Genomic DNA, 27,126 nt, shown 5'->3' with positions numbered 1-27,126 from the left:
GTTTCTCGCTACAGCAAGAATTAGGCCAATGTGACCCCCAAAACCAGAGAGTTTCTCGCTGCAGCGAAAATGAATCTCGCTGCAGCGAGAAAGAGAGCATTTTAAGTGAAATGGGTCTTATTACATCAAAAGCCATTTTCTTGTTAAAATGAAAAGCAATTTGGGAGCAATTAATAATGCTAACACACAGCACAATCACAATTATTTTCATAAACTTTCTATAACATATATATATTTGTATATACATCATGCATACCATCCCACCACACTCAACTCAATGCAATATCATCATCATGTGTACACTCCCTACTCGCACGCTTCAACATCATCCTATGTGCACTCCCTACTCGCACACTCTATCATCATCATGTGTGCACTCCCTACTAGCACACTCTATCATCATCATGTGTGCACTTCCTACTCGCACACTTCAACATCATCACACAACATTATTCATCAATACAAAACATATATTCATATATATACCTACCAACATAATATAGAAGCACATGGATTCATCCTTTTACACATTTCACATTTTTCACAGCATCAAAACATTTTATCAAGGGCTTGTTCCCTAGCACACATTTTTAAAGAAAAGTTGGATAAAATCATTCAAATACATTACATTTGTCACGACCCAAATTCCGAGCCATGACCGGCGCATGGGTCCAATGGACGTAATCCACTAAACCCAAGCAAGCCTATTATTTATCTTACATATAATTCCATCTATTATCACTAAGTCATATTTCATAACTTTGAATCAAAATAGTGATATACATTGCCAACTCGTACTGGCATTACTCATTTAAAATTTACATTAAGTTCATCTATACATAACAAAATAATACTCGACTTCCAGCGGAGGGACTCGGATGAATATACAGTTACCGAATGCCGAGACACCTACCAAAAGATGGACACAAGTCTACAAGGACACCTCGTCTTAATTATCGGCTGCCTCGTGATCTGAAAACATGAATTTGAAAATGGTGAGTATAAACCCAGTGAGTGAACAAGGAAGGGAACAAGCAACAATTAGGGAGAATTTAAAATCATGATGCACTTGTTTCAAAACAATGCAATTTAGTTCATTCCTATTTAAAACCCTTCCAAACCCGAGAGTTTCTCGCTGCAGTGAGCATGAATTTCGCTGCAGCGAAAACAGAGCAACAAGAGAAACATTTTTCCTCACTCAACAAAAAGCCATCCTGCTAAACTAATAAAATCAACATAAAATTCATGAAAATTCTCAAAGTACAATGTGTCAAATTTCGCGTACATTACAACCATAAATCATTGTGCATCAATTTGCTATAACACACGCATTTACATATGTATATATATATATATATATATATATATATATATATATGTATATACCCATCATCATCATCTCACCAACCCATCATCATCATAACCAGCTCATCATCATCATCACCAGCTCATGCGCACTCCCTAGTCGCACATGGCTAGGTCATCACCGGGTTATGCGCACTCCCTACTCGCACATAACCGGGTCATCACAGGGTTATGCGCACTCCCTACTCGCACATAATCGGGTCATCCTCGACTTATGCGCACTCCCTACTCGCACATAGCCGAGTCAACATAATTACACAACATTATATTCAAACATATATGTATATCAACATAATGCAGCCACATAGAAATCCATAATAACCACATTTCATAACATAAACCTTTTCTCAAAAGCTTGTTCCTAAGGCATTTATTTTCATGAAACATTGCATAAAATCATTCAAACACTTTGTTCAAAACAGTCATATTCCCAAAACAATTTTGATAGGCAGTCCACTCACAGCTGTCAAAAATTCGGATTTTGGGTGCACTCAGACTAATAGTCCTCAAACGTAATTCCTTTACCTTTTTCGGATGTCTCACTACCTTGACAAATAACAAAGTCGAGGAATTTACTATATTGTCCCTAAATTGATATAAACTAATTTAAATTACTAATGCTTGATATGTAAATGCAAAAATACGTTCGATTACCGCTTAATCGCGGTATCGATTAAATTTGACCGATCACCCGATTAATTGACGATTGTGTCCAAATCACCTCTAAATTAATTCATTTTTCCTCTAATACCTTAATTTGCCACATACCATTTAAATAAAGCCAAATTCAGCATTAGAACCCTCACAGTTCCTTATAGAAAAATTCGATCATTTGGTACACTAGCATCGAAATTTTTTTCTACATAACCGTTTCACCTTAATTCATAATTTTTCGAACCATTTTCCTTGAAATAAAAACAATCCCCCATTGATATTTAGCCCTCATGGTTCGACCAACAAGGAACCCTAGAGAAATTGAATATTTCTTTTGTGTTTTTGTTCATAACCATGCTTAACTATCCTTAAACACTAACATAGTCTAAAATCAAATTATTCCAACAACAATTCCTCTTCCATACCCATTTTTCAGAATTGAATTCATCATGATAACTCAATATTCAACCATGGAAATCAAGAACAAAAGCATGGGTAAGTTAGGTATCAAGGAGAATTAAAAAAATTTTAACTTACCTAGCTTGTTTCCTTGATTTCTTCACTTTTTTTTTTTTAATTTCCATCTAGGTTTTCTTGTCTTTCCCTTTGTTCTTCCTTTTTTCTTGTTGCTGGTTGTCTAGGCCGAATATGGTGAGAGAATTGTGGATTTAATGGGCTGATTTCTATAGAAAATAATAAAATAATCAAGCATGCCACGTGTCACATGCTTGTTGGCCCAATTTTTAACTTTTTGACTTTTTCCTCTTAATTTTCCACCACAATTATTCTGGTATTTATCCAATCCTACCACATTTAAAATCCCTTGGTCTTGACAAGTGCTGGGGTGAAAAATTTACCGATTTGCCCCCGTGATGAGAAAATTACGATTTTGCCCCTATACTCCGAAATGTACCGGAATCACATTATTTCTACTTTTCAACCTCAAATAACACTAATATTGATCAATATTAACCAAATGGGCCAAAAAATCATTTTTTTTTAAATTCTCGTTTAGTCCTCTAGTGGTAAAATTACCATTTTGCCCTTGTACTCCAAAAATACCGGGAATCACAATTTTTCACTGCTAAACATCATTTTATACTCCAACAATCATAATTATATTTCATATAATTATTCTTGGTCAAATGTAATCAAATCTTGACTAGAAATCTCCATTTAATCATCAAATGATAAAATGACCGTTTTGTCCCTAATCGGTCAATTTTCCTAATGGACTCCAAACTGGACCTTGAACTCGAAATCACTATTCTAAGCCATTCTATGGGTTTCAGAATTTTCAATTTCCTCTTAGAATTTCTATTTGAACTAGTTCAAGGCTCGATTTAACTTAGTTGTACCATTCAGTACAATACCGTCTTTTAATCGAGCTTGACAAGGTCTCATAACATTTTCCAAAGAAATTTTGAAATGCAAGTTCACTCACTGGTATTCGTTAAATTTTTACTCAACTTTAACTTCTTCTAATGGTCCAAATGGGGTGGTGGGGCTTCGTTGGAACCTATCATCACATTAGCATCGTCACCATTAACCCAACTTGGCATTAATACTACTCTAAAGCTATTTTTCTAAATTGAGTTCTACTAGTCATTCCTACTAGCTTCCAACTACCATTAAATGGCTATTATTTGCACTACTCTAGTCACACTAAAAATGATTAAGCAATCTCAACAATAACACTCCCAAATCAAATTACTAGACATTATCAACAACTAAAAAAAATAAATTTTAGTTCACTACTCACCTTGGTAGCTTTGTAAATTTGAAATTCTTTCCAATAATTTTCAAGCTATTATAGAAACTCCTTCTTTCTCTCTCTAAAACACCTAGCTAGTGAGAGAGAATATGGAAGTAAGACTTTCAAGGGTTTCAAAGTGAGAGAGTGAAAGAGCACAAAGATTCTATGAAAGGGTGCACAAAAGTATGAAAAGTGGAGCTAGCTTGAGAGAGTTATGGAAGCTTAAAGAGAATTCCCATGGAGGATGAAGAAACGTGAAAGGGAAAAAGGAAGAAGAAGAAGAAGCTGCTGGAAAATGTGAGAAGAAGCTGCTAGAAGATGATATTTATAGCTCAAGTTTATCCAACTCCACTTAAATTACAAAAATGCCCTTAACAAGTTAGCTTATTCTTCTCCAATCCTTTGTGCAATATTTTTAATCTTTTGACACTGAGGCCAAGTCTACAATGGTCTAAAAATACTCGAGTTTATGAAAAATTAAATTTTGACTCGAGATGAAAATGACGATTTTGCCCTTACTTTGGAAATCATCATTATTTTTATTTTTTTCATCATTTAATCATTATTTTCATCATTCATTTATGCTTTAAGCCTGCTTAAAATGGTGTGTTATAGTCAATTGATAGCATCCATTTCATGTTTTCGAATGCAAGCGACCAATTATAATAGGTTTTGATCATAAAGTCCAAAGATTTTGATTTGTGATGAGTGCATCAAATACATATATTTAACGGGAGATTAAATACCTAATTAGTCTAAGTTAGATTAGATTTAAGATCGGATTTTAGGTGTTTTGATTTATTTTATTAGTTTAGTTTAATTTATTTTTAAATGTTTATTTTAAGTTAATAATGTTAGTTTTATGTTATTTATATTTATTTTTATGTTTTTGTAGGCGTAGGATCAAAAATAATTTCAGTTGGTGAAGAAAGGTGTATAATGGACCGGTGCTTTGTTTGCATATGTTTTGGTCTTTCAAGAATATCTCCCACTACAATAGTTCAAATAACATGATTTTTAGACCATTAGCTACAACTTTTATGTTTATCACTTTGCCCATTTCTAATCGGAAGATGATCAAAATCTTTGTCAAAGTGAAAGTACTGCACCAGAAGAACAAAATTGAGCAAAACCTTTAAGAGCCGTGCCTTTGGAAAATGAGAGCTGCGGTGTTCATCGTATTTTCCAAAAATAGCAAGCTTATGGGATTTTGGAAGCTAGGGCTTTAAGAGGCTATTTAAGGGGCCTTTTTCTAAGGTTTTTGGAAGGAGGTAGCAAGCAATTTCTCTAGAGAAAAAGAGAAAAAAACAAAGCAAGAAAGCAAGAGAATTGGATGGAGAATCAAGATCACAAAGCTTCAACTATTAGTTTTCTCTCTCTACTTTTGTGTTTTTCTTATTTTCTTTGACTTGAATTAATGGCTAATTTTCTTTGGATGAAGTTTTTATTAGATATTATGAACTAAACTATTTTTCTAGGATTACAATTGAACTCACATGTAATCTAAATTTTTAATCTCTTTCTTGCTTATCTTTAATGGGATTATTTCAATTTGTTCTTAATGCTTTTAATTGCCGAATCACCAATTAAATTGATTTAGGAACCTAAACAAACTTGGGAAAGGGAGTTTAGTGTAGACTACAATTGGGATAACATATGGTCATATTAATTGATTTACATATAGGATAGGGATATACCTATAAGCCACATGTAGTCAGATTAGAGCCTGAACTTAATGAATATGTTTTAATTTCAATTTACATAGGGATATAGTGTTTTGGTTAAAATAGATATTTTTATAAGATGAGTCGAGAGACCCTTATAAATAATTTATGACTCTAGATTAGCAATTCAACCCGTTGAAATAAGTTAAGAAAGAGAGGTAAGATTTAGATGAAGTGTGAGAGATATTGTAATCCTAGGCTTGTTTAATTTGATCATTACTCAAGTTACTATTACTTTGATTTTTCTTTTTTAGTTTAAATTTTGGTTAATTATTTTTAGTTAATTAATTTAGTTAATTGATATTGATTGTTTGGATAAGATTAAATTGTTCTAATTTTAGTATTTAGTAAACATTTTGGATCAATTCTCTATGGGATCGATTCTTTGCTTGCTTATATACTATCTATTCGATATGTATACTTGTGTAGTAGAATTTTAACTAACAATTTGTAATCATTTATAAGATTATTAATGATTTAATACATCATTTAAAATGAGTAACAAAGTTATTGATGGCATGATTAACTTAAATGGTTTTTTCTTTGTAATGAATAGCACCCACTTCTGACACTAAGGCATTGCAAAGACACCTGAATGTTGTGAAAGACACCAATTGTAGCGAGGTTGAAAACCCAACTGAGGTGAATCACCAATCTTGGCATGGTTGAAAACCCTTCTAAGGTGAAAAAATAGCCAAAATCCCACTATGGTTGGCTAGGCCAAAGACACTAAAACTTCTTACTTTTTAAAAAAAGCCTAGAGGAATAAGCACTCTTACTTAAGAAAATATTCTTTATTAACTCTCAACTTGAATTTCTCATAAATAAGCTTAAGGGTCTTATTTATAGTATTATAGGCCCACATCTTAATAAAACTCTAATCCTAGTTGTCTAATACAATTAGAATAATTAACAAGAGATTTAAATAAAATAGGTGTTTCATTCCTAAATAAAACATGACTAGCTTAAAGTCCTAACACAACTAAAATTAGTAAAAACTAAATTAGATAAAATACAATCCTAGATGCTCCTACGTCATTCTCATTGGGTCAGAAAAACTTGGCTCCGATGAGTAGGCTTTGACATACTGCATGTTTGGATTCACATACTGTCATGGTCCACACCAACCATTTAAATAATTCATCTATTGTTTTGAAGGTTGTCTTCCATTCATTTCCAGGTCGTATTCAAATTTGATGATAACCACTACACAGATCGATCTTGGAGAAGATAATAGCACCATGCAATTGATCCAACAAATCATCAAGTCTAGGAATGGGAAAATGATACTTGATGGTGATTTTTTTCATGGCACGACTATCAATGCACATGCACCATGTTTCATCTTTTTTTTTGGAACTAATAAAGTAGGAATAGCACAGAGGCTAACGCTTTCTCTTACCAGGCCTTTCTCCAAAAGTTGTTTGACTTGATGTTGTATCTTCTTATGCTCTTGCGAACTCATGCGATAAGCAGGCTTGTTTGGAATTACAGAACCAGAGATGAAATTAATGGCATGCTAAATATCTTGCATTGGTGGTAGTCCATTGTCACGACCTAATTTCTCGGGCCATGATCGGCGCATGAGCTCAATGAGCATAGCTCACTAAGCCCAAGCAAGCCTATCCATTTACCTTTGCTTAACAAATTTATCATATCATGCATACACACACACCTTTTTCCGGATGTGAACATAGCCAAAACACAATGGCATTATCGATAATAATATACATGCACTATACTAGTCATGTATTTAGCAATTTACATTGCATACACATATTCACATTGTTAGATTGTATTCACAATACAAAAGGACCCATGACTTCCAATCGAAGACATTTACAATAAAAGGGATTACTATCGAATGTCAGACACATACCCAGGAGATGCACTACGGGGACTCCTCGATCTAGGGTCCAACAGTCACCTAATCTGAAAACATGAACTTTTTATAAAACGTGAGTATAATACTCAGTGAGTGAACAAGAAGGGAACAAGCATACCATAAGGAATGTTTATCGAAATCATGATGCATTCATTTTCTCAAAACCATGCAATTGTTTTAGCTCCTTTAAACCCCTCATGTAAACCCTACATGAGTAAATCATTTTACAAAAATCCATGCTCAACTATGGTACCAAAGAAATGGGAAATATGGCAAAAACCCACAAGTTAGCAAAATGGACAAAAAGTTTCTCGCTGTAGCGAAAACCAGTTCTGGTGAAGGCCCTCAAACCTGAGAGTTTCTCGCTGCAACGAGCATGACTTTCGCTGCAGCGAAAACAGAGCAACAAGAGAAACATTTTCCTCACTCAACAAAAGGGCCATCCTACTAAACCAACAAAATCAACATAAAACTCATGAAAATTCCCAAAGTGCAATGTATCAAATTTCACATATATGTCAACCATATATCACATTCATGAGCTTTCATTTCATAAGTCTAGATATGCATAATTTGATAGACAAACATCAATATCATCATAATCACACCCGGCTCATGTACATCCCCCCACATCGTGCACAATCAGTGTCATCGTGTACATCCCCCCACATCGTGCACACGGGCACTATCATCATCCATCTCTCACGCCACCATCATCATCGGCATGTGCATCCCCCCACATCGTGCACACACACGGTTACAGTCATTATACACAATATCATTCATCATGCACAACACACATATATATATCATCATATTGCAATAATGCATGAATCCATAGCAATCACATATCACAACATCAAACCATTTAACAAAAGCTTGTTCCCAAGGTACATTTTCTAAGACAAGTTGGATAGAATCTTTCATATTCCCCAAAACAAGTTTGAAATGCAAGTCCACTTACCGGTATCAAAAATTCGGATTTTGGGTACACTCAGACTAATAGTCTTCAAGCGTAATTTCTTTGCCTTTTCTGGACGTCTCACTACCTTGACAAATAACAAAATCGAGAAATTTACTATATTGTCCCTAAATTGATATAAACTAATTTAAATTACTAATGCTTGATATGTAAATGCAAAAATACGTCTGATTACTACTTAATCGCGGTATCGATTAAATTCGATTGATCACCCGATTAATTGGCGATTGTGTCCAAATCACCTCCAAATTAATCCATTTCTCCTCTAATACCTTAATTTAGTACATACCATTTAAATAAAGCCAAATTCAGCATTAGAACCCTCACAGTTCCTTAAAGAAAAATTCAGTCATTTGGTGCACTAGCACCGAAATTTTTTCTACATAACTGTTTCACCTTAATTCATCATTTTCCAAGCCATTTTCCTTGAAATAAAAACAATCCCCCATTGATATTCAGCCCTCATGGTTCGACCAACAAGGAACCCTAGAGAAATTGAATATTTCTTTTGTGTTTTTGTTCATAACCATGCTTAACTATCCTTAAACACTAGCATAGTCTAAAATCAAATTATTCCAACAATAATTCCTCTTCCATACCCATTTTTCAGAATTGAATTCATCATGATAACTCAATATTCAAGCATGGAAATCAAGAACAAAAGCATGGGTAAGCTAGGTATCAAGGAGAATTAAAGAAATTCTAACTTACCTAGATTGTTTCCTTGATTTCTTCACTTTTTCTTTGAGTTTCCACCTAGGTTTTCTTATTTTTCCCTTTGTTCTTCCTTTGTTCTTGTTTCTGGTTGCCTAGGCCAAATATGGTGAGAAAATTGGGGATTTAATGGGCTGATTTCTATAGAAAATAATAAAATAATCAAGCATGCCACGTGTCACATGCTTATTAGCTCAATTTTTTTCACTTTTTGACTTTTTCTTCTTAATTTTCCACCACAAATATTCTGGTATTTATCCAATCATACCACAATTAAAATCCATTGGTCTTGACAAGTGCTGGGGCAAAAAATTTATCGATTTGCCGTCGTGACGAAAAAATTACCATTTTGCCCCTATACTCTGAAATGTACCGGAATCACATTATTTTTACTTTTCAACCTCAAATAACACTAATATTGATCAATATTAACCAAATGGGGCAAAAATCGTTTTATAAAAATTTCCGTTTAGTCTTCTAGTGGTAAAATTACCATTTTGCCCTTGTGCTCCAAAAATATCGAGAATCACAATTTTTCACTGCTAAACATCATTTTATACTGCAATAATCATAATTATATTTCATATAATTATTCTTGGTCAAATGTGATCAAATTTTGGCTAGAAATCTTCATTTTATCATCAAATGGTAAAATGACCGTTTTGTCCCTAATCGGTCAATTTTCCTGATAGAGTCTAAACAGGACCTTGAACTCCGAATCACTATTCTAAGCCATTCTTTGGGTTTCAAAATTTTCAATTTCCTCTTAGAATTTCTATTTGAACTAGTTCAAGGCTCGATTTAACTTAGTTGTAGCATTTGGTACAATACCATCTTTTAATCGAGCTTGACAAGGTCTCACATCCATGGGGTATCTCATCAAATACAACATCACTAAACTCCTCAATTATTGGTTGGATATCTTTAGATAAGGGTTAAGTTACTTCATGCTCCTCATAAACTAATAAGAGGTATAAGAGGCTTGACTCATGATAAGCTTTGTTTAAGCCAAACACAATGATGAGAGCTTTATCTTCTTTTTGTGTCTTTGGTCGATCTTCTAGCTTGAATGGAGTCAATATAATTTTTACTCTATCCTTGATGAAGGAATAAGTTTTCTTATATCCATCATGGTGAGCTCAACGATCATATTGCCATGGGCGTCCCAACAACAAGTGACATACATCTATTAGGATAGCATCACACCATACCTCATCTTCATAATTATTTCCAATAGAGAATTGAACACAAGAACGCTTTGTTACCTTAACTTCATTTCCTTTTCTCAACCATTGTAGCTTGTAAGGATGAGGATGTACTTTAGTTGGAAGTTTCAATTTTTTCACCATGTAGTTGGCAACAACATTCTCACAACTTCCATTATCAAAAATGACATTACAAACCTTCCCTTTAGATGTGCACTTCGTATAGAATATGTTGTGTCGAAGCCAACTTTCACCTTCAGTCATCATAGTAGTGTTGAGGTTACGAAGAACAACAAGAGCTTCTCTATGGTTAGCAGAAATTTCTTCTATCTTTTTATTATTGAATATTTCTATCTCATCATCTATTTCTTCTAGGCTAGGTTCTTCCCTAACTTCTTCTTCAACTAAGGAGATAATTCTTCAATTTGGACAATCAGAAGCAATATGCCCAAATCCTTGGCATTTGAAGCACTTTTTGTTGACATTAGAAGCACAAGTAGAAGTAGTCTCTTTATTGTTTGGAGTTTTGGAAGAGTTTACCCTTGGAGGTGTAATGGTTGCCGAACTTTGTCTCCCATGGTTTGAGGTGGATTTTCTGTCCAGATGAACTCACTGAGCTTTTCTGTAATTATTGTTTCTCAACCTTTAATGCTAATCTGATGACATCGTTTAGGTTCCAATGTGGTTGTAGTTGAACAACATTTGCAATTTCAACATTGAGATGCCAAGATAATGAGCTACAGTTTGTTCATCAGGTTCATGGACATCGCACTTCATGTAAAGTTGTTCGAACTCCATTGTTTATTCTTCCACCAACATTGTTTTTTTGCCTCAAGTTATGAAATTTGATAAAAATTTCTTGTCGATAATGCTTAGGAAGGAGCTTACGCTTGAGTTCTCGATGCATCTTATCCCATGTTCTGATCTTGTTGCGACCTTCTCTTTCTCGTTGCCTTTTGAGATTTTCACACCAAATAAAAGTGTGCTTCTTCAATTTTATGGCCATAAGCTTCACACATTTTTCATCGGGAATATCTTTGAGCTCGAAAACTCTTTCCATTATATGGAGCTAATCAAGGAAGTCATCAGGATGAAGTCTTCCTTCAAACTCAAGAATGTTGACTTTGATTCCCAAATCTTTGGTAGCAGTAGTTTTTAGGGGACGAAGAGGCACTTCTTCATCAGAGGATAAATTTTGATGAAACAAGGTTGGTGTCATTCTCTTCATCATTATAGCTGCTATTGTTGATTTGAGCATCACGTCTTGCTAGTTGCTCTTGTAATTCTTTAATTTGATTACATAGTTCTGCAATCTCGATCTCATGATCATCTCTTTAAATATTTTGATGTCTTGGTGGCATTTCATTATATGGTGATAATGATGTGGTGATGTAGAAAAAAGAGATGATGATATAACTGTAAAGCAATAAATAAAATTGCCCAAACAGGGAGTATTTAAACTCAACAGTGAACCTGAACTATGCAACGAACAATGATCCTCCCACCTTGATACCAAACTGACGTTGGGGCATTGTAAAGACACCAATCGTGGTGAGGTTGAAAACCCCACTTTGGTTGGCTAGGCCAAAGATACTAAAGCCACTTACTCTTTGAAAAAAGCCTAGAGAAATAAGCACTCCTGCTTAAGAAAACATTCTTTATTAACTCTCAACATGAATGTCTCATAACTAACCTTAAGGGTCCTATTTATAGTATTATAGGCCCACATCCTAATAAAACTCTACTCCTAGTTGTCTAATACAACTAGAATAATTAACAAGAGATTTAAATAAAATAAGTGTTATTCCTAAATAGAACATGGCTAGCTTAAAGTTCTAATACAATTAAAATTAGTAAAAAATAAATTAAACAAAATACAATCCTAGACGCTCCTGCATCAAGTTCACGTTTCCCAATTCAACCATTCAATTACAATAGGTACTTATAATCATTAATAAGATTATGAATGTCACAACCCAAATTCAGAGAGCCGTGACCAACATGCTCGAGCCTTGCTAGTAAGCCCACGAGACTTGAGGAAGCCTTTACTCATAAGTCATGTTCAAGATCAATCATTAACATAACGCCTTATAGCCAACATCATTTTATTAAGCTTAATCCTTTTGTATTCAACACTAACCCCTCAGCTCGTAATAACATTTAAGGCTTAAACATGATATATACATAGCCTTACATTAGCTAACTGTCACAGCCCAAAACCCGGGCCATGACCAATGCATGGGCCCAATAGGCATAGCCCACCAGGCCCAAGCAAGCCTCTCTATGTAAACTCGTCAGTAGTCCATCTATCACTTCTTTTTCTTTAGGATCTAAGACTCGTGATTTCTAATAACAATCTCTTCAAATTTAAATCTTGAAAATCAATTACATACAAAGTTCACAACAAATCTCACAATTCACATTAAACCATCACATATAAGCATACAACTGACCTTTGACAACCAGCGAAGTGACTCTGGGTGTGGGTGCTATCATTGAGAATCATAGTGAACCTACCGAAAGATGAATAGGACGGAGCACCTCAACCTAGGATCCAACTACCTTTGATCTTGAAAACTAAAACATGAAGTTGAAAAGAATGAGTATAAACTCAATGAGTGAACATAAGAAGGGAACAAGCAAACGATACGAAAGATTATTTTTTAGAAAACACGATGCACTTGTATTGAAACCATGCAATTTGTATACCATAAACAAAACTCAATGCCTTGCTATTTTTCAACTCATTTTGAAAACATTTAAGAATATCAACTTTCAATAGACAATTCAATCACATTACATTTTTTAAAAATCTCTATTGTATAGGATAGGTGCACATGCATGTAAAAATTCATGTATGCATTATGTATATATAAATATATAGATAATTCAAACATACACCAAGGTCATCCCCACACTAGTCACCACGGCTCCCTGCACAAAGACCCGTCAACCTCAACTCAGCTCAGGTTCACTTCCACACTGCACATAGCTAATATCCTAATGTGCACTCCCTCACCGCATATGGCATATATCATCATCATGTGCTCTCTTAAACTGGACATGTCTTAAATCATCATCATGTGCTCTCCTACACCACACATGGCATATATCATCGGCATGTGTTCTCCCACACCGCACACTACCGATGTTGTCATGTGCACTCCCACACCACACACACATGGTTATAATTATCATTCAACATTACATTTCAATGCATGGCACACATAACAACATGCAACAAGAATCTTTGCATAACAATACATCACATGCCACAAATCAATTGGCAATTCAACATAATATTTCAAATATGTAATTTATCATATTATGCGTTTAAAAACGTAGAAGTATCACTTGTGAAAAGCTTGTTCCAGTGCATAAATTTGAAAAAAGTCAACCAAGGATATTCTAGCATTTCATGCAACACATATGCATTTGTTCCAAACCTTTTAAATGCAAATTCAATCACCTTACGATAGCGGGATACTACATCACTATTAGTTCAGAGGCGTGTCTAGCTATTTCTACTTGCCGGTCGCTTGTTATTTCCTCCGGCATGCCACCACAGTACACTATCTTTACTTTTGCACTCCCTAGAAACAATCCAAACTCAATATCTTTAGTGTATATCATTTCTACTCCTCTTTTTCATTCAATCATGAATCCTTATTCAACTAACTTATATCTTGACACATTTTTACCAAAATTGCCTTTATCCTTTACTTGCGTAATTCTTTAGATTATAAATATTAGCAACTTTTTTATGACTCTAGCACATATATTAATATTTTCTAAGGATATTTATCAAGTTCAACCATCATTTCTACACCAATAACCTAGCGTATGGCAAGAACTATAAATTTACTTCCATCAAGCATTTTCTAAGTCCACATGCACCACAATTTACTTTTACATGCCACCACAAGCACAAACAATCCATACATATCTCATTTTTCCTTTCTACTTGTGATTTAAAGGTTAGAACGCTTACCCACTAGTTAATCTAGCTCAAAATCACCATGCATTCCAAGATTCTTCCACATGCATGCCTCGAGGTTCCTTAGATCTTTATTGATCCTTACTACCATAAACAAAACCTCACATCATAATTGGTTCAAACTAAATGCTTTCAAACAAAACATCAATTTCTATCTTCCTTACCTTGAAATCCACAAGGCAAACCACCAAAATCTTTTCAAACCTCAACAATACTGTCTGGTCGGGTAGGAAAATCTCTCAATTTTCTCTTTTCTCCTCCAAGGTCAAGCCTCCTCTGAAATTTTCTCTTCCTTTTTCCTTTCTTTCTTTCCTTTCTTCTTTCTTCTTTTCTCTCTCCTAGGGTTTAATTGGGATGAAAAATAAGGTTGAGAGTTGTGGGTTGGGTGAATAAAGGGGTAAAAGAATGGAGAAGTAAGAAGAAAAAAACTTGATTTTTATGGTGAAGAAAGAAAGTCACGCTGGGAGGAAGAAGAAAAAGAAGAAAATGCCTTATGGAGAAGATAAGGACCGGCCATGGATAAGGAAGAAAAGAGTTAAAGCTTCCTTTGGAAGCTTTGACTAAGCTCATGGAAAAATTATCATTTTGCGCTCCAAGTGTCTTCCCTTTTTAATTAGTCCTCCCAACAATCTTTTAATTCCAATTTCCTTCTATTTTTCTTCCATTACATGTGTGCAAACAAAATATAAAGTTTGCACTTTAACGTGGTATCAGCATAATATTTAAATATTTACTTACCCGCTCTAGCTCTATTGAACAAAAACAAGCGGGCACAACTATCATCGTTTTTCTTCGAAATTCTTCCTTATTTCTTCTCCCCCATTTAGATTAATCATATAAACCTCTTTCATGACTAATTTCGATAATAGATAAAATATTAATATTTTAATATTATTTTATTCATAAAAATATTATTTTTTTCTAAAATTCTCCACTATCCTTCTAGGGCTCCAAAACAACTTATTTTGCCTTGGTTCACTTCCGAATCACCTTTTAACTCACTAACTCATCCTCAATAAAAATATTATTATTTTATTATTATTTCTTCGCGAGCAGGATATTTTATTTTAAAATATTCTTTTCACCCGTCACCGTTCTATGGCACTTAAATCAACATCCATTGACCCTTTTGTCTCGTTGATAAGGTCATACTAACTTCTCTACGAGGGTACGGGGTGTCACACTAACTCATCAAGAAATTAAACATCTAATCACATAACATCATATAGGGTAATACAGTCCCCACATAATCCATTTTTATACATTACGGGAGCGTAAGACTCACTTATGACTCAGTGGAGATACATCACTAGTGGCTAACATACCACTTGCCAAAATTGTGTGTCTAACATCGACAACTCTAAGCCACCTGATCCTCGGTGTCTATTTATTTGCACAATACAATCAAAGGGGGTGAGTCACACTAGTATTTAGTGAGCGGGAGCATAAATCAATTGTCAATGTGCAAGGATAGTTGCTACACATATCCTCTAAACATCCATGTACAATAGTAAAATCATCATATACATAATGGGACAAGTTGAACATCACCCATTGTAACAACACTTTCATCGCCGTGCCAACTGCACTATAATGCGCTCATACATACTCATCTATTATATAAATAGGGCAGGCTATCTTTGTCTCGCCTATTATCATTATCATTATAGCCGTCTATCGACCTCCATCAATCATATGAACTAGCCCACCGTATGATTGTCTACACACATGTTTAACATACATACCTTAAAAGCATTCACATTAAGCATAAGTCCTTAGACTCCATCACTTATGTTACATCATCTTACATTATCATAAGATATGGTTCTTACCTTTAGCCCTTGCATAAATGATCAATTCCTAGCATATCATATCATGGTGTACATTTCATATCCTATAACATGCCACTATACATTCATAACATCATACATATCGTAAAGTGGCCCTCCCTAGACATTACATAGTCACATGCAATGGCCAACCGAGAGACAACATACAATATCATGTCATGCTCCATTACCGTAAAAAATGATGGAGTCATGTCACGTCCCATTGTCGGAGCAAATGACTGAGTCAATAAACATCATCCAAAATAATCTCAACAAATAGCACCATAGCATTATAGGAGGGAATCACAGGTGAGACAAAATCACCATCCTTGCTTACCACCATCCCTATAGGCATTATACATCATCATCACACAACAGGCAAGAATCACAAGAGAGATGAAACCACCATCCCTACTTACCACCAACCTTGTCGACAACATACATAGTTTCAATGGGTATGGACACACTCAATCTCATAATATACATAGTCCAAAAATCCTCCACAACAAGAACATGCTTATTCTACATTTTAACATTGTCCGGAATCATCCACAGATAGTTCACATTCATCATTCATGACTTCAATCAATTATACTTATCATCTTAATACATCATCATCACACTAGCCTAGGTACTATCCTTTTAGGCATATCATACAATTTTCATAAGATTCATTAGTCTATGAGATTGATTGCTTACTTCCAAAGTAAAGAACATAGAATGTACTAGTCTCTAAGCATCATTGATGTCCAGTCTTACTGATACATTGACCAGAAACATTTTGAGATTATGCTTTAATGCATAGGGATCTCATAACAACAACCCATTATAGTTCCCTTGCAAGGCATATTATTCTCATGGACATCATCCAATTAGACTTATAACTCACTATAATTAATGTCTTATTGATGAAGGAAAACCTCTAACCGTTTAACATGAATGATATTGTTGTATGATTGGAATCTAGCCTTAACTAATCCCAATTGGTTTCAAAGCGCATCCCAACATCTTCAACTAGCAGAAGCTCAATTGCTACCTCGTTGTATGTGGAATCAATCCATCGAGCAATTGTGTCTCCATGTAGACTCGCTTGTGCCCTTCATTGTGGTTAATTGCGTTTATCTATCTTCATGATGTCCATGCATCACATCATGTCATATTACTAATTTAGATCCAATGAAACCCAGGTTCTACTAGTATGGCTCAAGTGTTACATTAACAATGTTCAAAACTCTTTATTAGTTCCATGCAAGAATGATTTAAATATCTTTCTTTTAGAGCCTTTTTTAGTAGGATGTATATGACTTTATTTATATACATGCATAGTCCCTTTTTTGCTCTTTGGAATCATTCCAACTAGACTATGTTGTATGCATCATATGCATGTCACTCTATGTTATGCCATTTGGCCCTCTTAAAAAAAATTTTATTGTCATTGTGCCCCTACTAAATCCAAGATCCTTTGTGAGAGTAATATTTAAACTCTTTTGAATATTCCATGATGTTACACATATATATACATCTCAATGTATGCTTGGAATCATATTGGTTTGGAATATCATAATGGGTTTTATATGTTGGAGAGATATGGACAAAATCATATCGCAATATGAAGTTGCTTTCTTTCTTGAACATTCACCTCTATGTTTTGTTCTTAAGAAAGTTCCATTTTGTATGAATCAATACCCAATCTTTTGATCAATTGAACATAATTCATAATTGATCAAATATTGCTACAAGGATAAACATGAAGGATGGATAATTAAATATGACATAATTATTCCAAATAATTATTCAAACTTGAAACATATAAGCTTTCACATCCAAATGCTAAGGACAAATGTTTCACCAGCCATTCCCATGGCAATAACATAATTAATGTCAAGCCCAACTCTATAATATATTTGCCATATTGTATAGGTACATGACAGAATGTCTGCATACTTGAATGCCTCAGAAATCGTTAAAAGACGATATTGTACCTAATGGTACAATTAAGTTGATTTAAGCCTTGAACTAGTCCAAATAGAGAGTTAAAGATGCATTCGAGAGTTATTGAACCTTAGAATGACTTAATATGGTGATTTGGAGTTCGAGGATTGATTTAGAGTTAAATTGAAATTTTCATAACGTAGGGGTAAAATGGTCATTTTGCCACTCAAGGGCAAAATTGGAATGGTGGATTAAATTTTGATCAAGTTTGACTATTGGAACATAATTTGAGCTTGAGAAGTGAAAAATTTTAATTTCGACATTTTTCCGAGCATAAGGGCAAAATTGTCATTTTAAGTGTCTATGGGGGCAAAATTGGAATTTTTGAAATTTTGCACCACCATGACACTTGTCAAGCCCTTGAATTTTACCTATTATACTTTGGATAATTGAGATATTTATGTGGTGATGGGAGAATGCTTAATTATTAAGTTTAAAAATGGACCAATTAAAAGGTGACACATGGCAAGCTTTAGTTATTTTAATATTTCCTTTTTTAAAAAAAAAACCAGCACAGACCTCTCTTATTTCATTCTTCATGGTCGGCTAAGACAAGAACAAAGAGAAAAAAGAAGAGAACAAACCCTAGTGAGCAAAAATTCAAGGGAAAATTGGTGGATTTCAAGGAATTAATCAAGTAAAGGTAAGATTTCTTGATTTTAGCTTGTGATCTACCTTTCCTATGCATTCTTTTTCATTTTCCATGGTTGACAATCAAGTTTACATGAAGATACCTTTGTTGGCCGGACATGGGGGGAGGGGTTTTGATCTTGGATTTAGCTAGATTTCATGTTATTCTAGTGTTTTTAGTTGTTTGGTGATGTTTAGCATGGAAAACAAGCAACAAATTTCATGCCCTTCACCCACACCCATTGGCTGAATTTTTCAAAAGAGAAATTGGAAAATGGACTTTGATGAATTTCATGCTAGTTAGGTATTTTTAGTCGTTTTATGATGTAAAGTGTAAAAATCAAGCATGAAAAAAAACCACATATTATTTATGAACCCTCAATGGCTGAATTTTTCCAAGAGAAAATGTTGAGGATGATTTTGCTATAATTCATGTTATCTAGCTTATATTTGATGATTTGGAGTATTGGAAGTGAAATGAATTTATTTGGAGTTGAATTGGATATTTTACCCAATTAACCGGTGTATAGTGTGAATTAGGTCAATACCATTTCAGCCCCATACACAATTGAACCTATGTAGAACACAGTATTTAGATAATAATCTGAACATTTCACATACCATTTCATGCATTCATATAGAGCCTAAATTAGTTTATAATGGTTTAGCACAAATATAGTAAATTGCTTGTTGTGCATTATGTCTAGGAGGTGAAACTTCCGATAAGGGTAAGAAGATTATACTCGAAGATCGGGATTAGGAGTACCTCGATTCTCGATATTGTGAGTAACCTTATTATTGTCTTAATTATCTAAAGTAGTTTTTATTCATTTTTGTGATTTTATAGAAAAATGAGCTTAAATGTAAATCCTTATGTTTTATAAGTAAAATGTGATTAAATGAAATGAGTTTTATAAATCATTTTGAAATTGAATGATGATTTTAGAAATTGAGTAATTGGAGACTGTTTGTTTGTGTTGTAAATTTATGGTTTGAATTGAATGGCTTATGGTGATATTGGCATGAATAGTTGAATTGGAAATTGTGTGGAAATTGTATGAACTATTTGTTTTGCCTTAACAAGCTGGGTAGTAATATAATTGTCATGTCATGCTGTCGAAACTTTTATTGATTGGTGGGATATTGATTAGTCACTGCAGTGGTGGGTTTCCGTGGACCAGCCTATTAGAGAGGGGCATGGTAAACTCGGTTATATTTTACCTCGGTATGAGAGGCACGGAGGGTATCTCTTGAGGTAAAGCTTTAGAGTTCACTTCACGTCGAACCACCACGTGAGGGTGAATTCAGCCAACGCCAAGGAACGACTATGTTTTAAAACGCACAAATATGATTTACGGATATATGTCTTTTCTTTAACAGCCTTGGCGGACTAGGTTGGATGCCTCTAATCAAGGTATCCCTGAGAATGAGTTTTGGCACGAGCTAAGTTTTTAAGAAATTCATAAGCCATGTTGATTATTTGAGTGAAATGAATTAATTTTATTTAGTTGAAATGAGTTTGAAACGTTATGAATCATAGTACGATGAACTATTTTAAGTTGTCTCTATTTACACGACTTTAGATATTTTAGATGATGTTTGCTTACTCACTGAGTTTATATAAACTCACCACCCTCTTTTCCGCTCATTCCAAGCTCAGGACAGTCAGTAAATAGTTGATTACTTCGAGGGTTATTATTGGACTCGCCTCCTCAGAAATTGTAGGTCCACAACCTTTGTTACTTTTGGTCATTCGGGGACCCACACGTCATTGTAAATTAAATTACATACTCTAGTTATCTGTGTTATCGTATATATGAATTTATTTTGCTTTTACGCTGTAAAAATTATTCACGTAGCGTTTTATAAATATTATTTTATAAGAAAATGAAATATTTTATTCAATATTTATATTTTATTCTATTAGCTACAATTTCACTATAAATGAATGTTGTAGACATAAAAACTTGTTTTTAGTTATGAAATGTGTATTTTCCCCCATGTGTTTTATGTTCAGCAGGTTTCAAAATTTTTAGGAAAAATGCCCAAAATGCCCTTTTGAGACAGAAAATATTTTTTTTATTTTTTTATTTTATTATTGTTTCGATTTGGAAATAGCTTATAATCTTTTAAAATATGATGTTTAGTAATTATTGCTCACAAGGGAGGTGCGAAAACTGATATTAAGCCTTGCAAGGTTACGGTTGGCATTCCAAGTAATGAATGTCTACCGGGACATCGCGACGGTTGTCACTGGCTCTAAGGGAGTACTGGGTCGTGACAATTAATGTTTCAAAAGCATCCAAATAAATTATCCAACATGTCAAGATAAATAGGAGTGTAATCATCCAATGTTTAGGTAGTCCATCCATATGGTCACCTCATCAGCCAAGATCCTGCTCATCTTTATCTTTGGTCCCTACAATATGTCAAACATATGAGAACTAACTTTGAGGTATCATATACCTTTAATATATAATGTAGAATTATTAAGTAAATGATACTTGAATCAATAACTTTAATAAGCTGCTTTTCTTGCTCACAGTAGCCAGGTACTCCTTGCAGTTCCTCCTCCAATGCCTAAGTTTGCCACAATGATGGCAAATATCTTTCTCTTAATCCTTTTTGACAACTCTCTTAGACTTTAATGCCTTCTCATTTTAGGATTTACCTTCTTCCCCTTTTAAGTTTTCTTCTTTTGTTGCTTTGTATGAGTCTTTGAAAAAGAAACAAAAAGTAATGATCCCTTATCTTTCTCGATGGACCTCTTTGTCGTGTCCACCATATTTAGAAGTTTGGGAAGAGTGGCTTCTAATTGATTCATATGGAAGTTCAACACCAACTGACTAAAGTTGTCAAGAAGAGATTGTAGAACTAAGTCTATACCTAGCTCATGATCCATTGTTAATCCCAATTGTCCAAGTCTCTAGACGAGTCTAATCATCTTCAGCACATGGGGTTTAACAGAACTACCTTCTGCCATCTTGCGTCAAAATAGTTCTTTAAAGATCTCATATCTCTTAGTGCGCCTCTCCTTTTCGAACAATTCTTTAAGGTGAAAAATCATGGATTAGACATCCATGTGCTCATGTTGCTTTTGGAACTCAAGAGTCATTCTAGCTAGCATCACGCATGCTGCCTGCTCATCGTCATCCTTATGACGCTGATATGCTTCCCACTCCTCAAAACTAGCATCATTAGTAGGGACTGGTGGAATTGGAGTGTCAAGGACATAGGATTTCTTATCTTGTTTCAAGATAATCTTGAGGTTCCAAAACCAAATAAGGAAATTTGGGCCAGTGAGTTTATTTGCATCCAAGATTCTCTGCAGTGACAGATTATTAACCATGTATATAAATTATGCCTAAATAGATAACATAAAGTAATAAGTAAATATCATGCATAAACTATTAAAACAAGGTTTTAAAATTTTAAATAGCTCTCCCACTATTTTTTACAAGATGATAACCCTCTATATCACATCGAGAGATCTCTACAAGGATTCTCTTGGTGGGTTAGGATCCCATCCATCTAGTCTTGGCCTTAAGTGTGCTCAACAAACCATGATACTTGGATTAGGTAGGTAATTGAGCTTACCAATTGTATCTTTATACAACTCTTATATTAGCTAGGTGACAACACATTGCCTAAACATATCATATATGTTTCACCTAGCTTTTGCCTCAAGTTTCCAAGCGTCCAAATTTTATGGAAACTAGTTGAGTAAGGTCCATCAATAGCTCAAGCAAACTCGTGTAAAAGTGTGGCCTTGAGTGTGCTCAATAAGCCTCCAATTAAAAGAACAACCAGGTATCTTGCAATATGGTGGAAGGCAACTTAATTATACACAATATGTGACTTAATATTTATTAAGGGATTTTATCCTTTTCATTTTATTAAGGTCTCATTTGATTAGCATGCATAGCATTTAATATATCACATAATATTAAATCTATCACATGTTGTTCTACTAGGATGGTTATGGACATTTATACTCTAGTTTCCTTGAGCCATAGTTGGCCAAATCCTAGGGGATAGCATACATTAAGCACTTCATGCCTTAGCTTGCATCCATCTTTAGCTCTTCATGGCACCTTGGATCTCCATCTTCAGATTTACAAAATTTATTTCCTAATCTAATCCAATTTTTAATTACAATTGAATATAGAAACCTCAAGTTACATTCGAGAAGAGTTAGATGAGAAGAGAATTTTACAAACCCAGAATGTAAGAGATAAAGTAGGGTTCGTAGACCCTATTTGAAAAGATTTTCATAAATAGTAGTTTAACCAAACATCCACAATCAAATTGGGTCTTTAGTCCATAACCATTAACAAACATCCACAATCTAGTTATTAACATATAAAGTAAACATGCTCAATATGATGATGATCTTGCATTTCATTTGAAAAATGTCACTCAACCAATGAGGATCATAGTTCAAATCATTTGGTGTTTAGGCTTGAAAGTTTAGTAATTTTTTAAAAGATAATTTTTCAAAATTACTTAGTAAAGGAATTGATCATATCAAGGCCTTTAGCTAGCTCAAATCATGCTAGAATTAATTTTATTAGTCTTTCTAATTAAACTTCTTTAATTAGAAACCTAAACCAATTTAGGAAACTTCCTAAATTGAGTATCTATCATAAACCATTTTAAAAGGTTTCATGATCCTAATCATGTGTCCTAAATATTTTAGGAAGGTCTTTATCCACCTTTTAATCTAGTAATATCCATTCACTAATTGTAGAGTTCTAATCATTATTAGAAGTCCTAATTTATTAGTAAATTTATCTTAATTAAAATCTATCCTAATCGGATTAAGATGTCATCTACTTAAGTTGACTTTCCATTTTAATTAAAATTATCCAATCTAATTAGATGTTGATAAATTTAAATCATAATCCCTTAATTTAGGGTATCCTCATCAAAGGAGGGAGACTTAATTTATTTAGAGATTTAATATCAATCAATTTAAAACTGATTAATTCCATCAAAGATTCAAACTCCTTGATTTTAGGCATGTATCCCTAACATTTAGGAGTCAATGATCAACTAAGGAAAAAATCCTTCCTGATCATTGAGTGTCCAGTTTCTTCAGCAGACAATCTCTTTTCATAAAACGGTTACATCCATGTGTGGTGGCACCATGCACAACCTTTGTCATGAGTGCCATTTCACATGTGAAGGACATTCCTTTAATTTAGTTAAGTGTCCAGCCACTCAAAATTAATTTAAATTCAAAATTTTATCGTTTAATTGAACCTTTCAAATGAGGATAATATTCTGAAAATTTTCAGAATTAATTTTGCAAGAATATCTTGCCATTCAAAACCTATTTCCAAGCTATAACTATTCTCTAAACTGTTTTTAAACTCAATAATTAATAGCTTAAATTAGCTTGTTTGGCCATGAAATTTCCAGAAATAATCCTCATTGAACATTTTAATAAAGATAATTTTTCTTGAATTTTTCAAAATTAATCTTCAAGATTTTCATGTCAATTAAAACTAAAATTCATGCCAAAACAGTGAGTTGGATAAATTTATATTTGCACTGATTTTCTTGCTTGAAATCAGCATATTTGACCATGATATTTTCCAGAAATAATCCTTATTGAACATTTTAATAAAGATAATTTTTCTGGAATTTTTTAGAATTACTTTCCGAGACTTCCTTGTCAATTAAATATGAAAATCATGTCATAGCAGTGAGCTAGACTACTTTCAGTTTTTCTCCAATTTCTTCTTTAAAATCGGCCTATTTAATCATGAACATTTCATGATTTTTCTGTCCACATATCCAGCCATAAATTTGTAAGAATTACATATTTTATTTGCTGGAAATTAAGCACAAATAGAAGCAAAATACTACACCAAAACCACTTGTGAGTGTTGCCTTGCAAGACAGCCTCCAAAACCGTCCCTTATGGTGTTCCTTTTCTTGTGCTTGCTTTGCACAATGTAAAACAATCATTAGTTAAGTCTATACATGATTTAAATAAGTTAAAATTAGATTAAAAGAGGTTAACTATATTGTTGGACAGAATTAAATTGGAATTGGCAAAGCAGACATTTTGAAAAATCAATTTTAAAAAAATCACACCAAATCAAAATGTAAAATAACTATTTGTTAATCAAGCATCCATTGAACATGAACAAGTACTCAAATCGCATGAAAGGGGCCCTGATACCACTGTTGGGTGAGGGCTAATTGTAACACCTCGTACCCTCGTATAGTAGTCAACGTAACCATCTCGGTAAGACGAAAGACTAATTGGTACGAATTTATGTGCTAAAGAGTGATAAAAAGTGAAAGGAATGGTCAAGAGTAAAATATTTTGCACGCGCAAAAATAATAATTAAATAATAATATTTTTATCGTGGATGAATTAGCAAGCTAAAAGATGATTTGGAAGTGAATCGAGACATAATAAGATGTTTCGGGACCAAAGGAGACAAGTGAAAAATTTTAGAATAAAATAATATTAAAAAATTAATATTTAATCGGATGTTGGAATTAGTCGTTAAGAGGGATTATATGGTCAATCCAAGTGGGGGAGAAGAAGTAAGAATAAATTTTGGAGATAAATGAAGTAAGTGAGACTTGCGTGTTTGTTTTTAAATTGAGCTAGCGTGGGTGAGTAAATATTTAAATATTATAGTGATACCGCGTTGAAGTGCAACTTCGCTATTTTGATTGTATACGTGTAAAGGAAGAAAGATAGAAGGAAATTAGAATTTTAAAAAGTGTCGGAAGGATCAAATTGTAAAAGATGAAAGTTTGGAGGGTTATATGGTAAATAAAGAAAAGTTGAGGGTTATGTGTAATTTTAATATTTTGAGGCTAATGAGATATTATTGAATGATATGATGGCATTAAAAAAGAAAAATGTATGTGAAATGATATGTAAATTAAATGGATGGAATAAATAAAGAAAGAAAACTAAGGAGATAAAAAAAAAAAGAATGGAAGTGGTGGATGGGAATGATACTTTAAAGGTTGGCCATGAGCTTTAAAACATGAATTAGATGAGGAAAAGTCAAAGGAAGGCATGGGTTCATGGGCTAGCTGCCCATATGACCAAATGGAGAGAAGGATAAGATAAAATAATAAAAAATAAAGAAAGTAAAGAAATGAAATAAAGGTAGCGACTAGCCATATGAGAAAGGAAAAAGGAAGAAAGAGGTTCTGAAGAGTTAAAAACCCAAGAAAAGGAAGGAAAATGCAAAGAAAGAAAGCTTTGAAACATTGCAACCGAGAGCAAGAAAAAGGGAGAGAAAGAAAAAGCTGGTGCTGCTGGTTTGTGAGAGAGAAAAAAAGGGCTGTGTTGCTAGTTTATAAGAAGGCCAATGAGGGATAATGTTGTCGGCATTGAAAGTGAAGGAGGAAGGATGGAGGCTATAATTATGGTGAGAAAGAGATCTAGTGAAGGGAAAGAAATGGGAGCATAAGTGGCGGAAGAAAGGAGAAAAAAAAAATAAAGGAATGGAAAATGATGAAAGTGCAAAAGTAAAGAAAGTGAGCTGTGCTAGCGTGCCGAACTCAATAACTAGCAATTGACAAGTAGAAATAGCGATGTAGGATCCCATTATCGTAATGTGAGTAGAAGGTGTCTTGTTTAAAATTCCCGTAATTATATATATACATACATATGGTTTATTTTACACTCAAATTGTGGAAAGCATGAGCTGGTAGAATTCTAGAAAAATTTATGATTGCTATGATGTTTCAATATGTTTTGAATATATATGTATAAATTATATATGTAAAGTGTTTTAAATCGAGAAACAAGCTTTTCAATACGGTTTATATTCAAAATGTGCCTTATTTTTTGTGTGGTGTGCATTCATGAAATTTATTATGTATTCACCATGCCATTTCGATATAAAAATATCATGCAAATATTTATAATATAAGTCTTATAAAAAGAGGGTTTTAACATGATACAGTGAGCGGTATTTAGAAAATGATTCTTTGAATACCCGATTTGGATTTTTAAATGATTTTATTAAACCAAGAGATTCGAGAGTAGGCCGGCTGTCACTTCGGTTAAGTGTGACCCTTGTGCATGAGTGAGCTCTAGCTAGAGAACCTTTGGGTCGTCAATGAACGATTAGGCATGACGGGAGCCATGGGCTGTGAGATTAGCGGTTGCAACCGCTTGACTTCTTCGATGTCCACCAACATCGTTGAGACTGCCATGGCAAGTGGGAATCTGATGAAAGCACTGCTCCCTGATATTATTACGTGGTTGCGAGACCACGGGTTTTATTGCTATTTCCTATTCGAGATTAGCATCTCTTTGGGTTTTCAAACTCATATTTTTTTGCATGGTGAAAAGTATATGATTTTCCACAGCTCCCTTTTTTAAACGATGATATGGATTTAAA

This window comes from Theobroma cacao, chromosome 2 (assembly GCF_053813885.1).
Source record: "Theobroma cacao isolate CCN51 chromosome 2, ASM5381388v1, whole genome shotgun sequence".
In the NCBI taxonomy this organism is placed as follows: Eukaryota; Viridiplantae; Streptophyta; class Magnoliopsida; order Malvales; family Malvaceae; genus Theobroma; species Theobroma cacao.
This window is presented reverse-complemented; position numbering follows the sequence as displayed.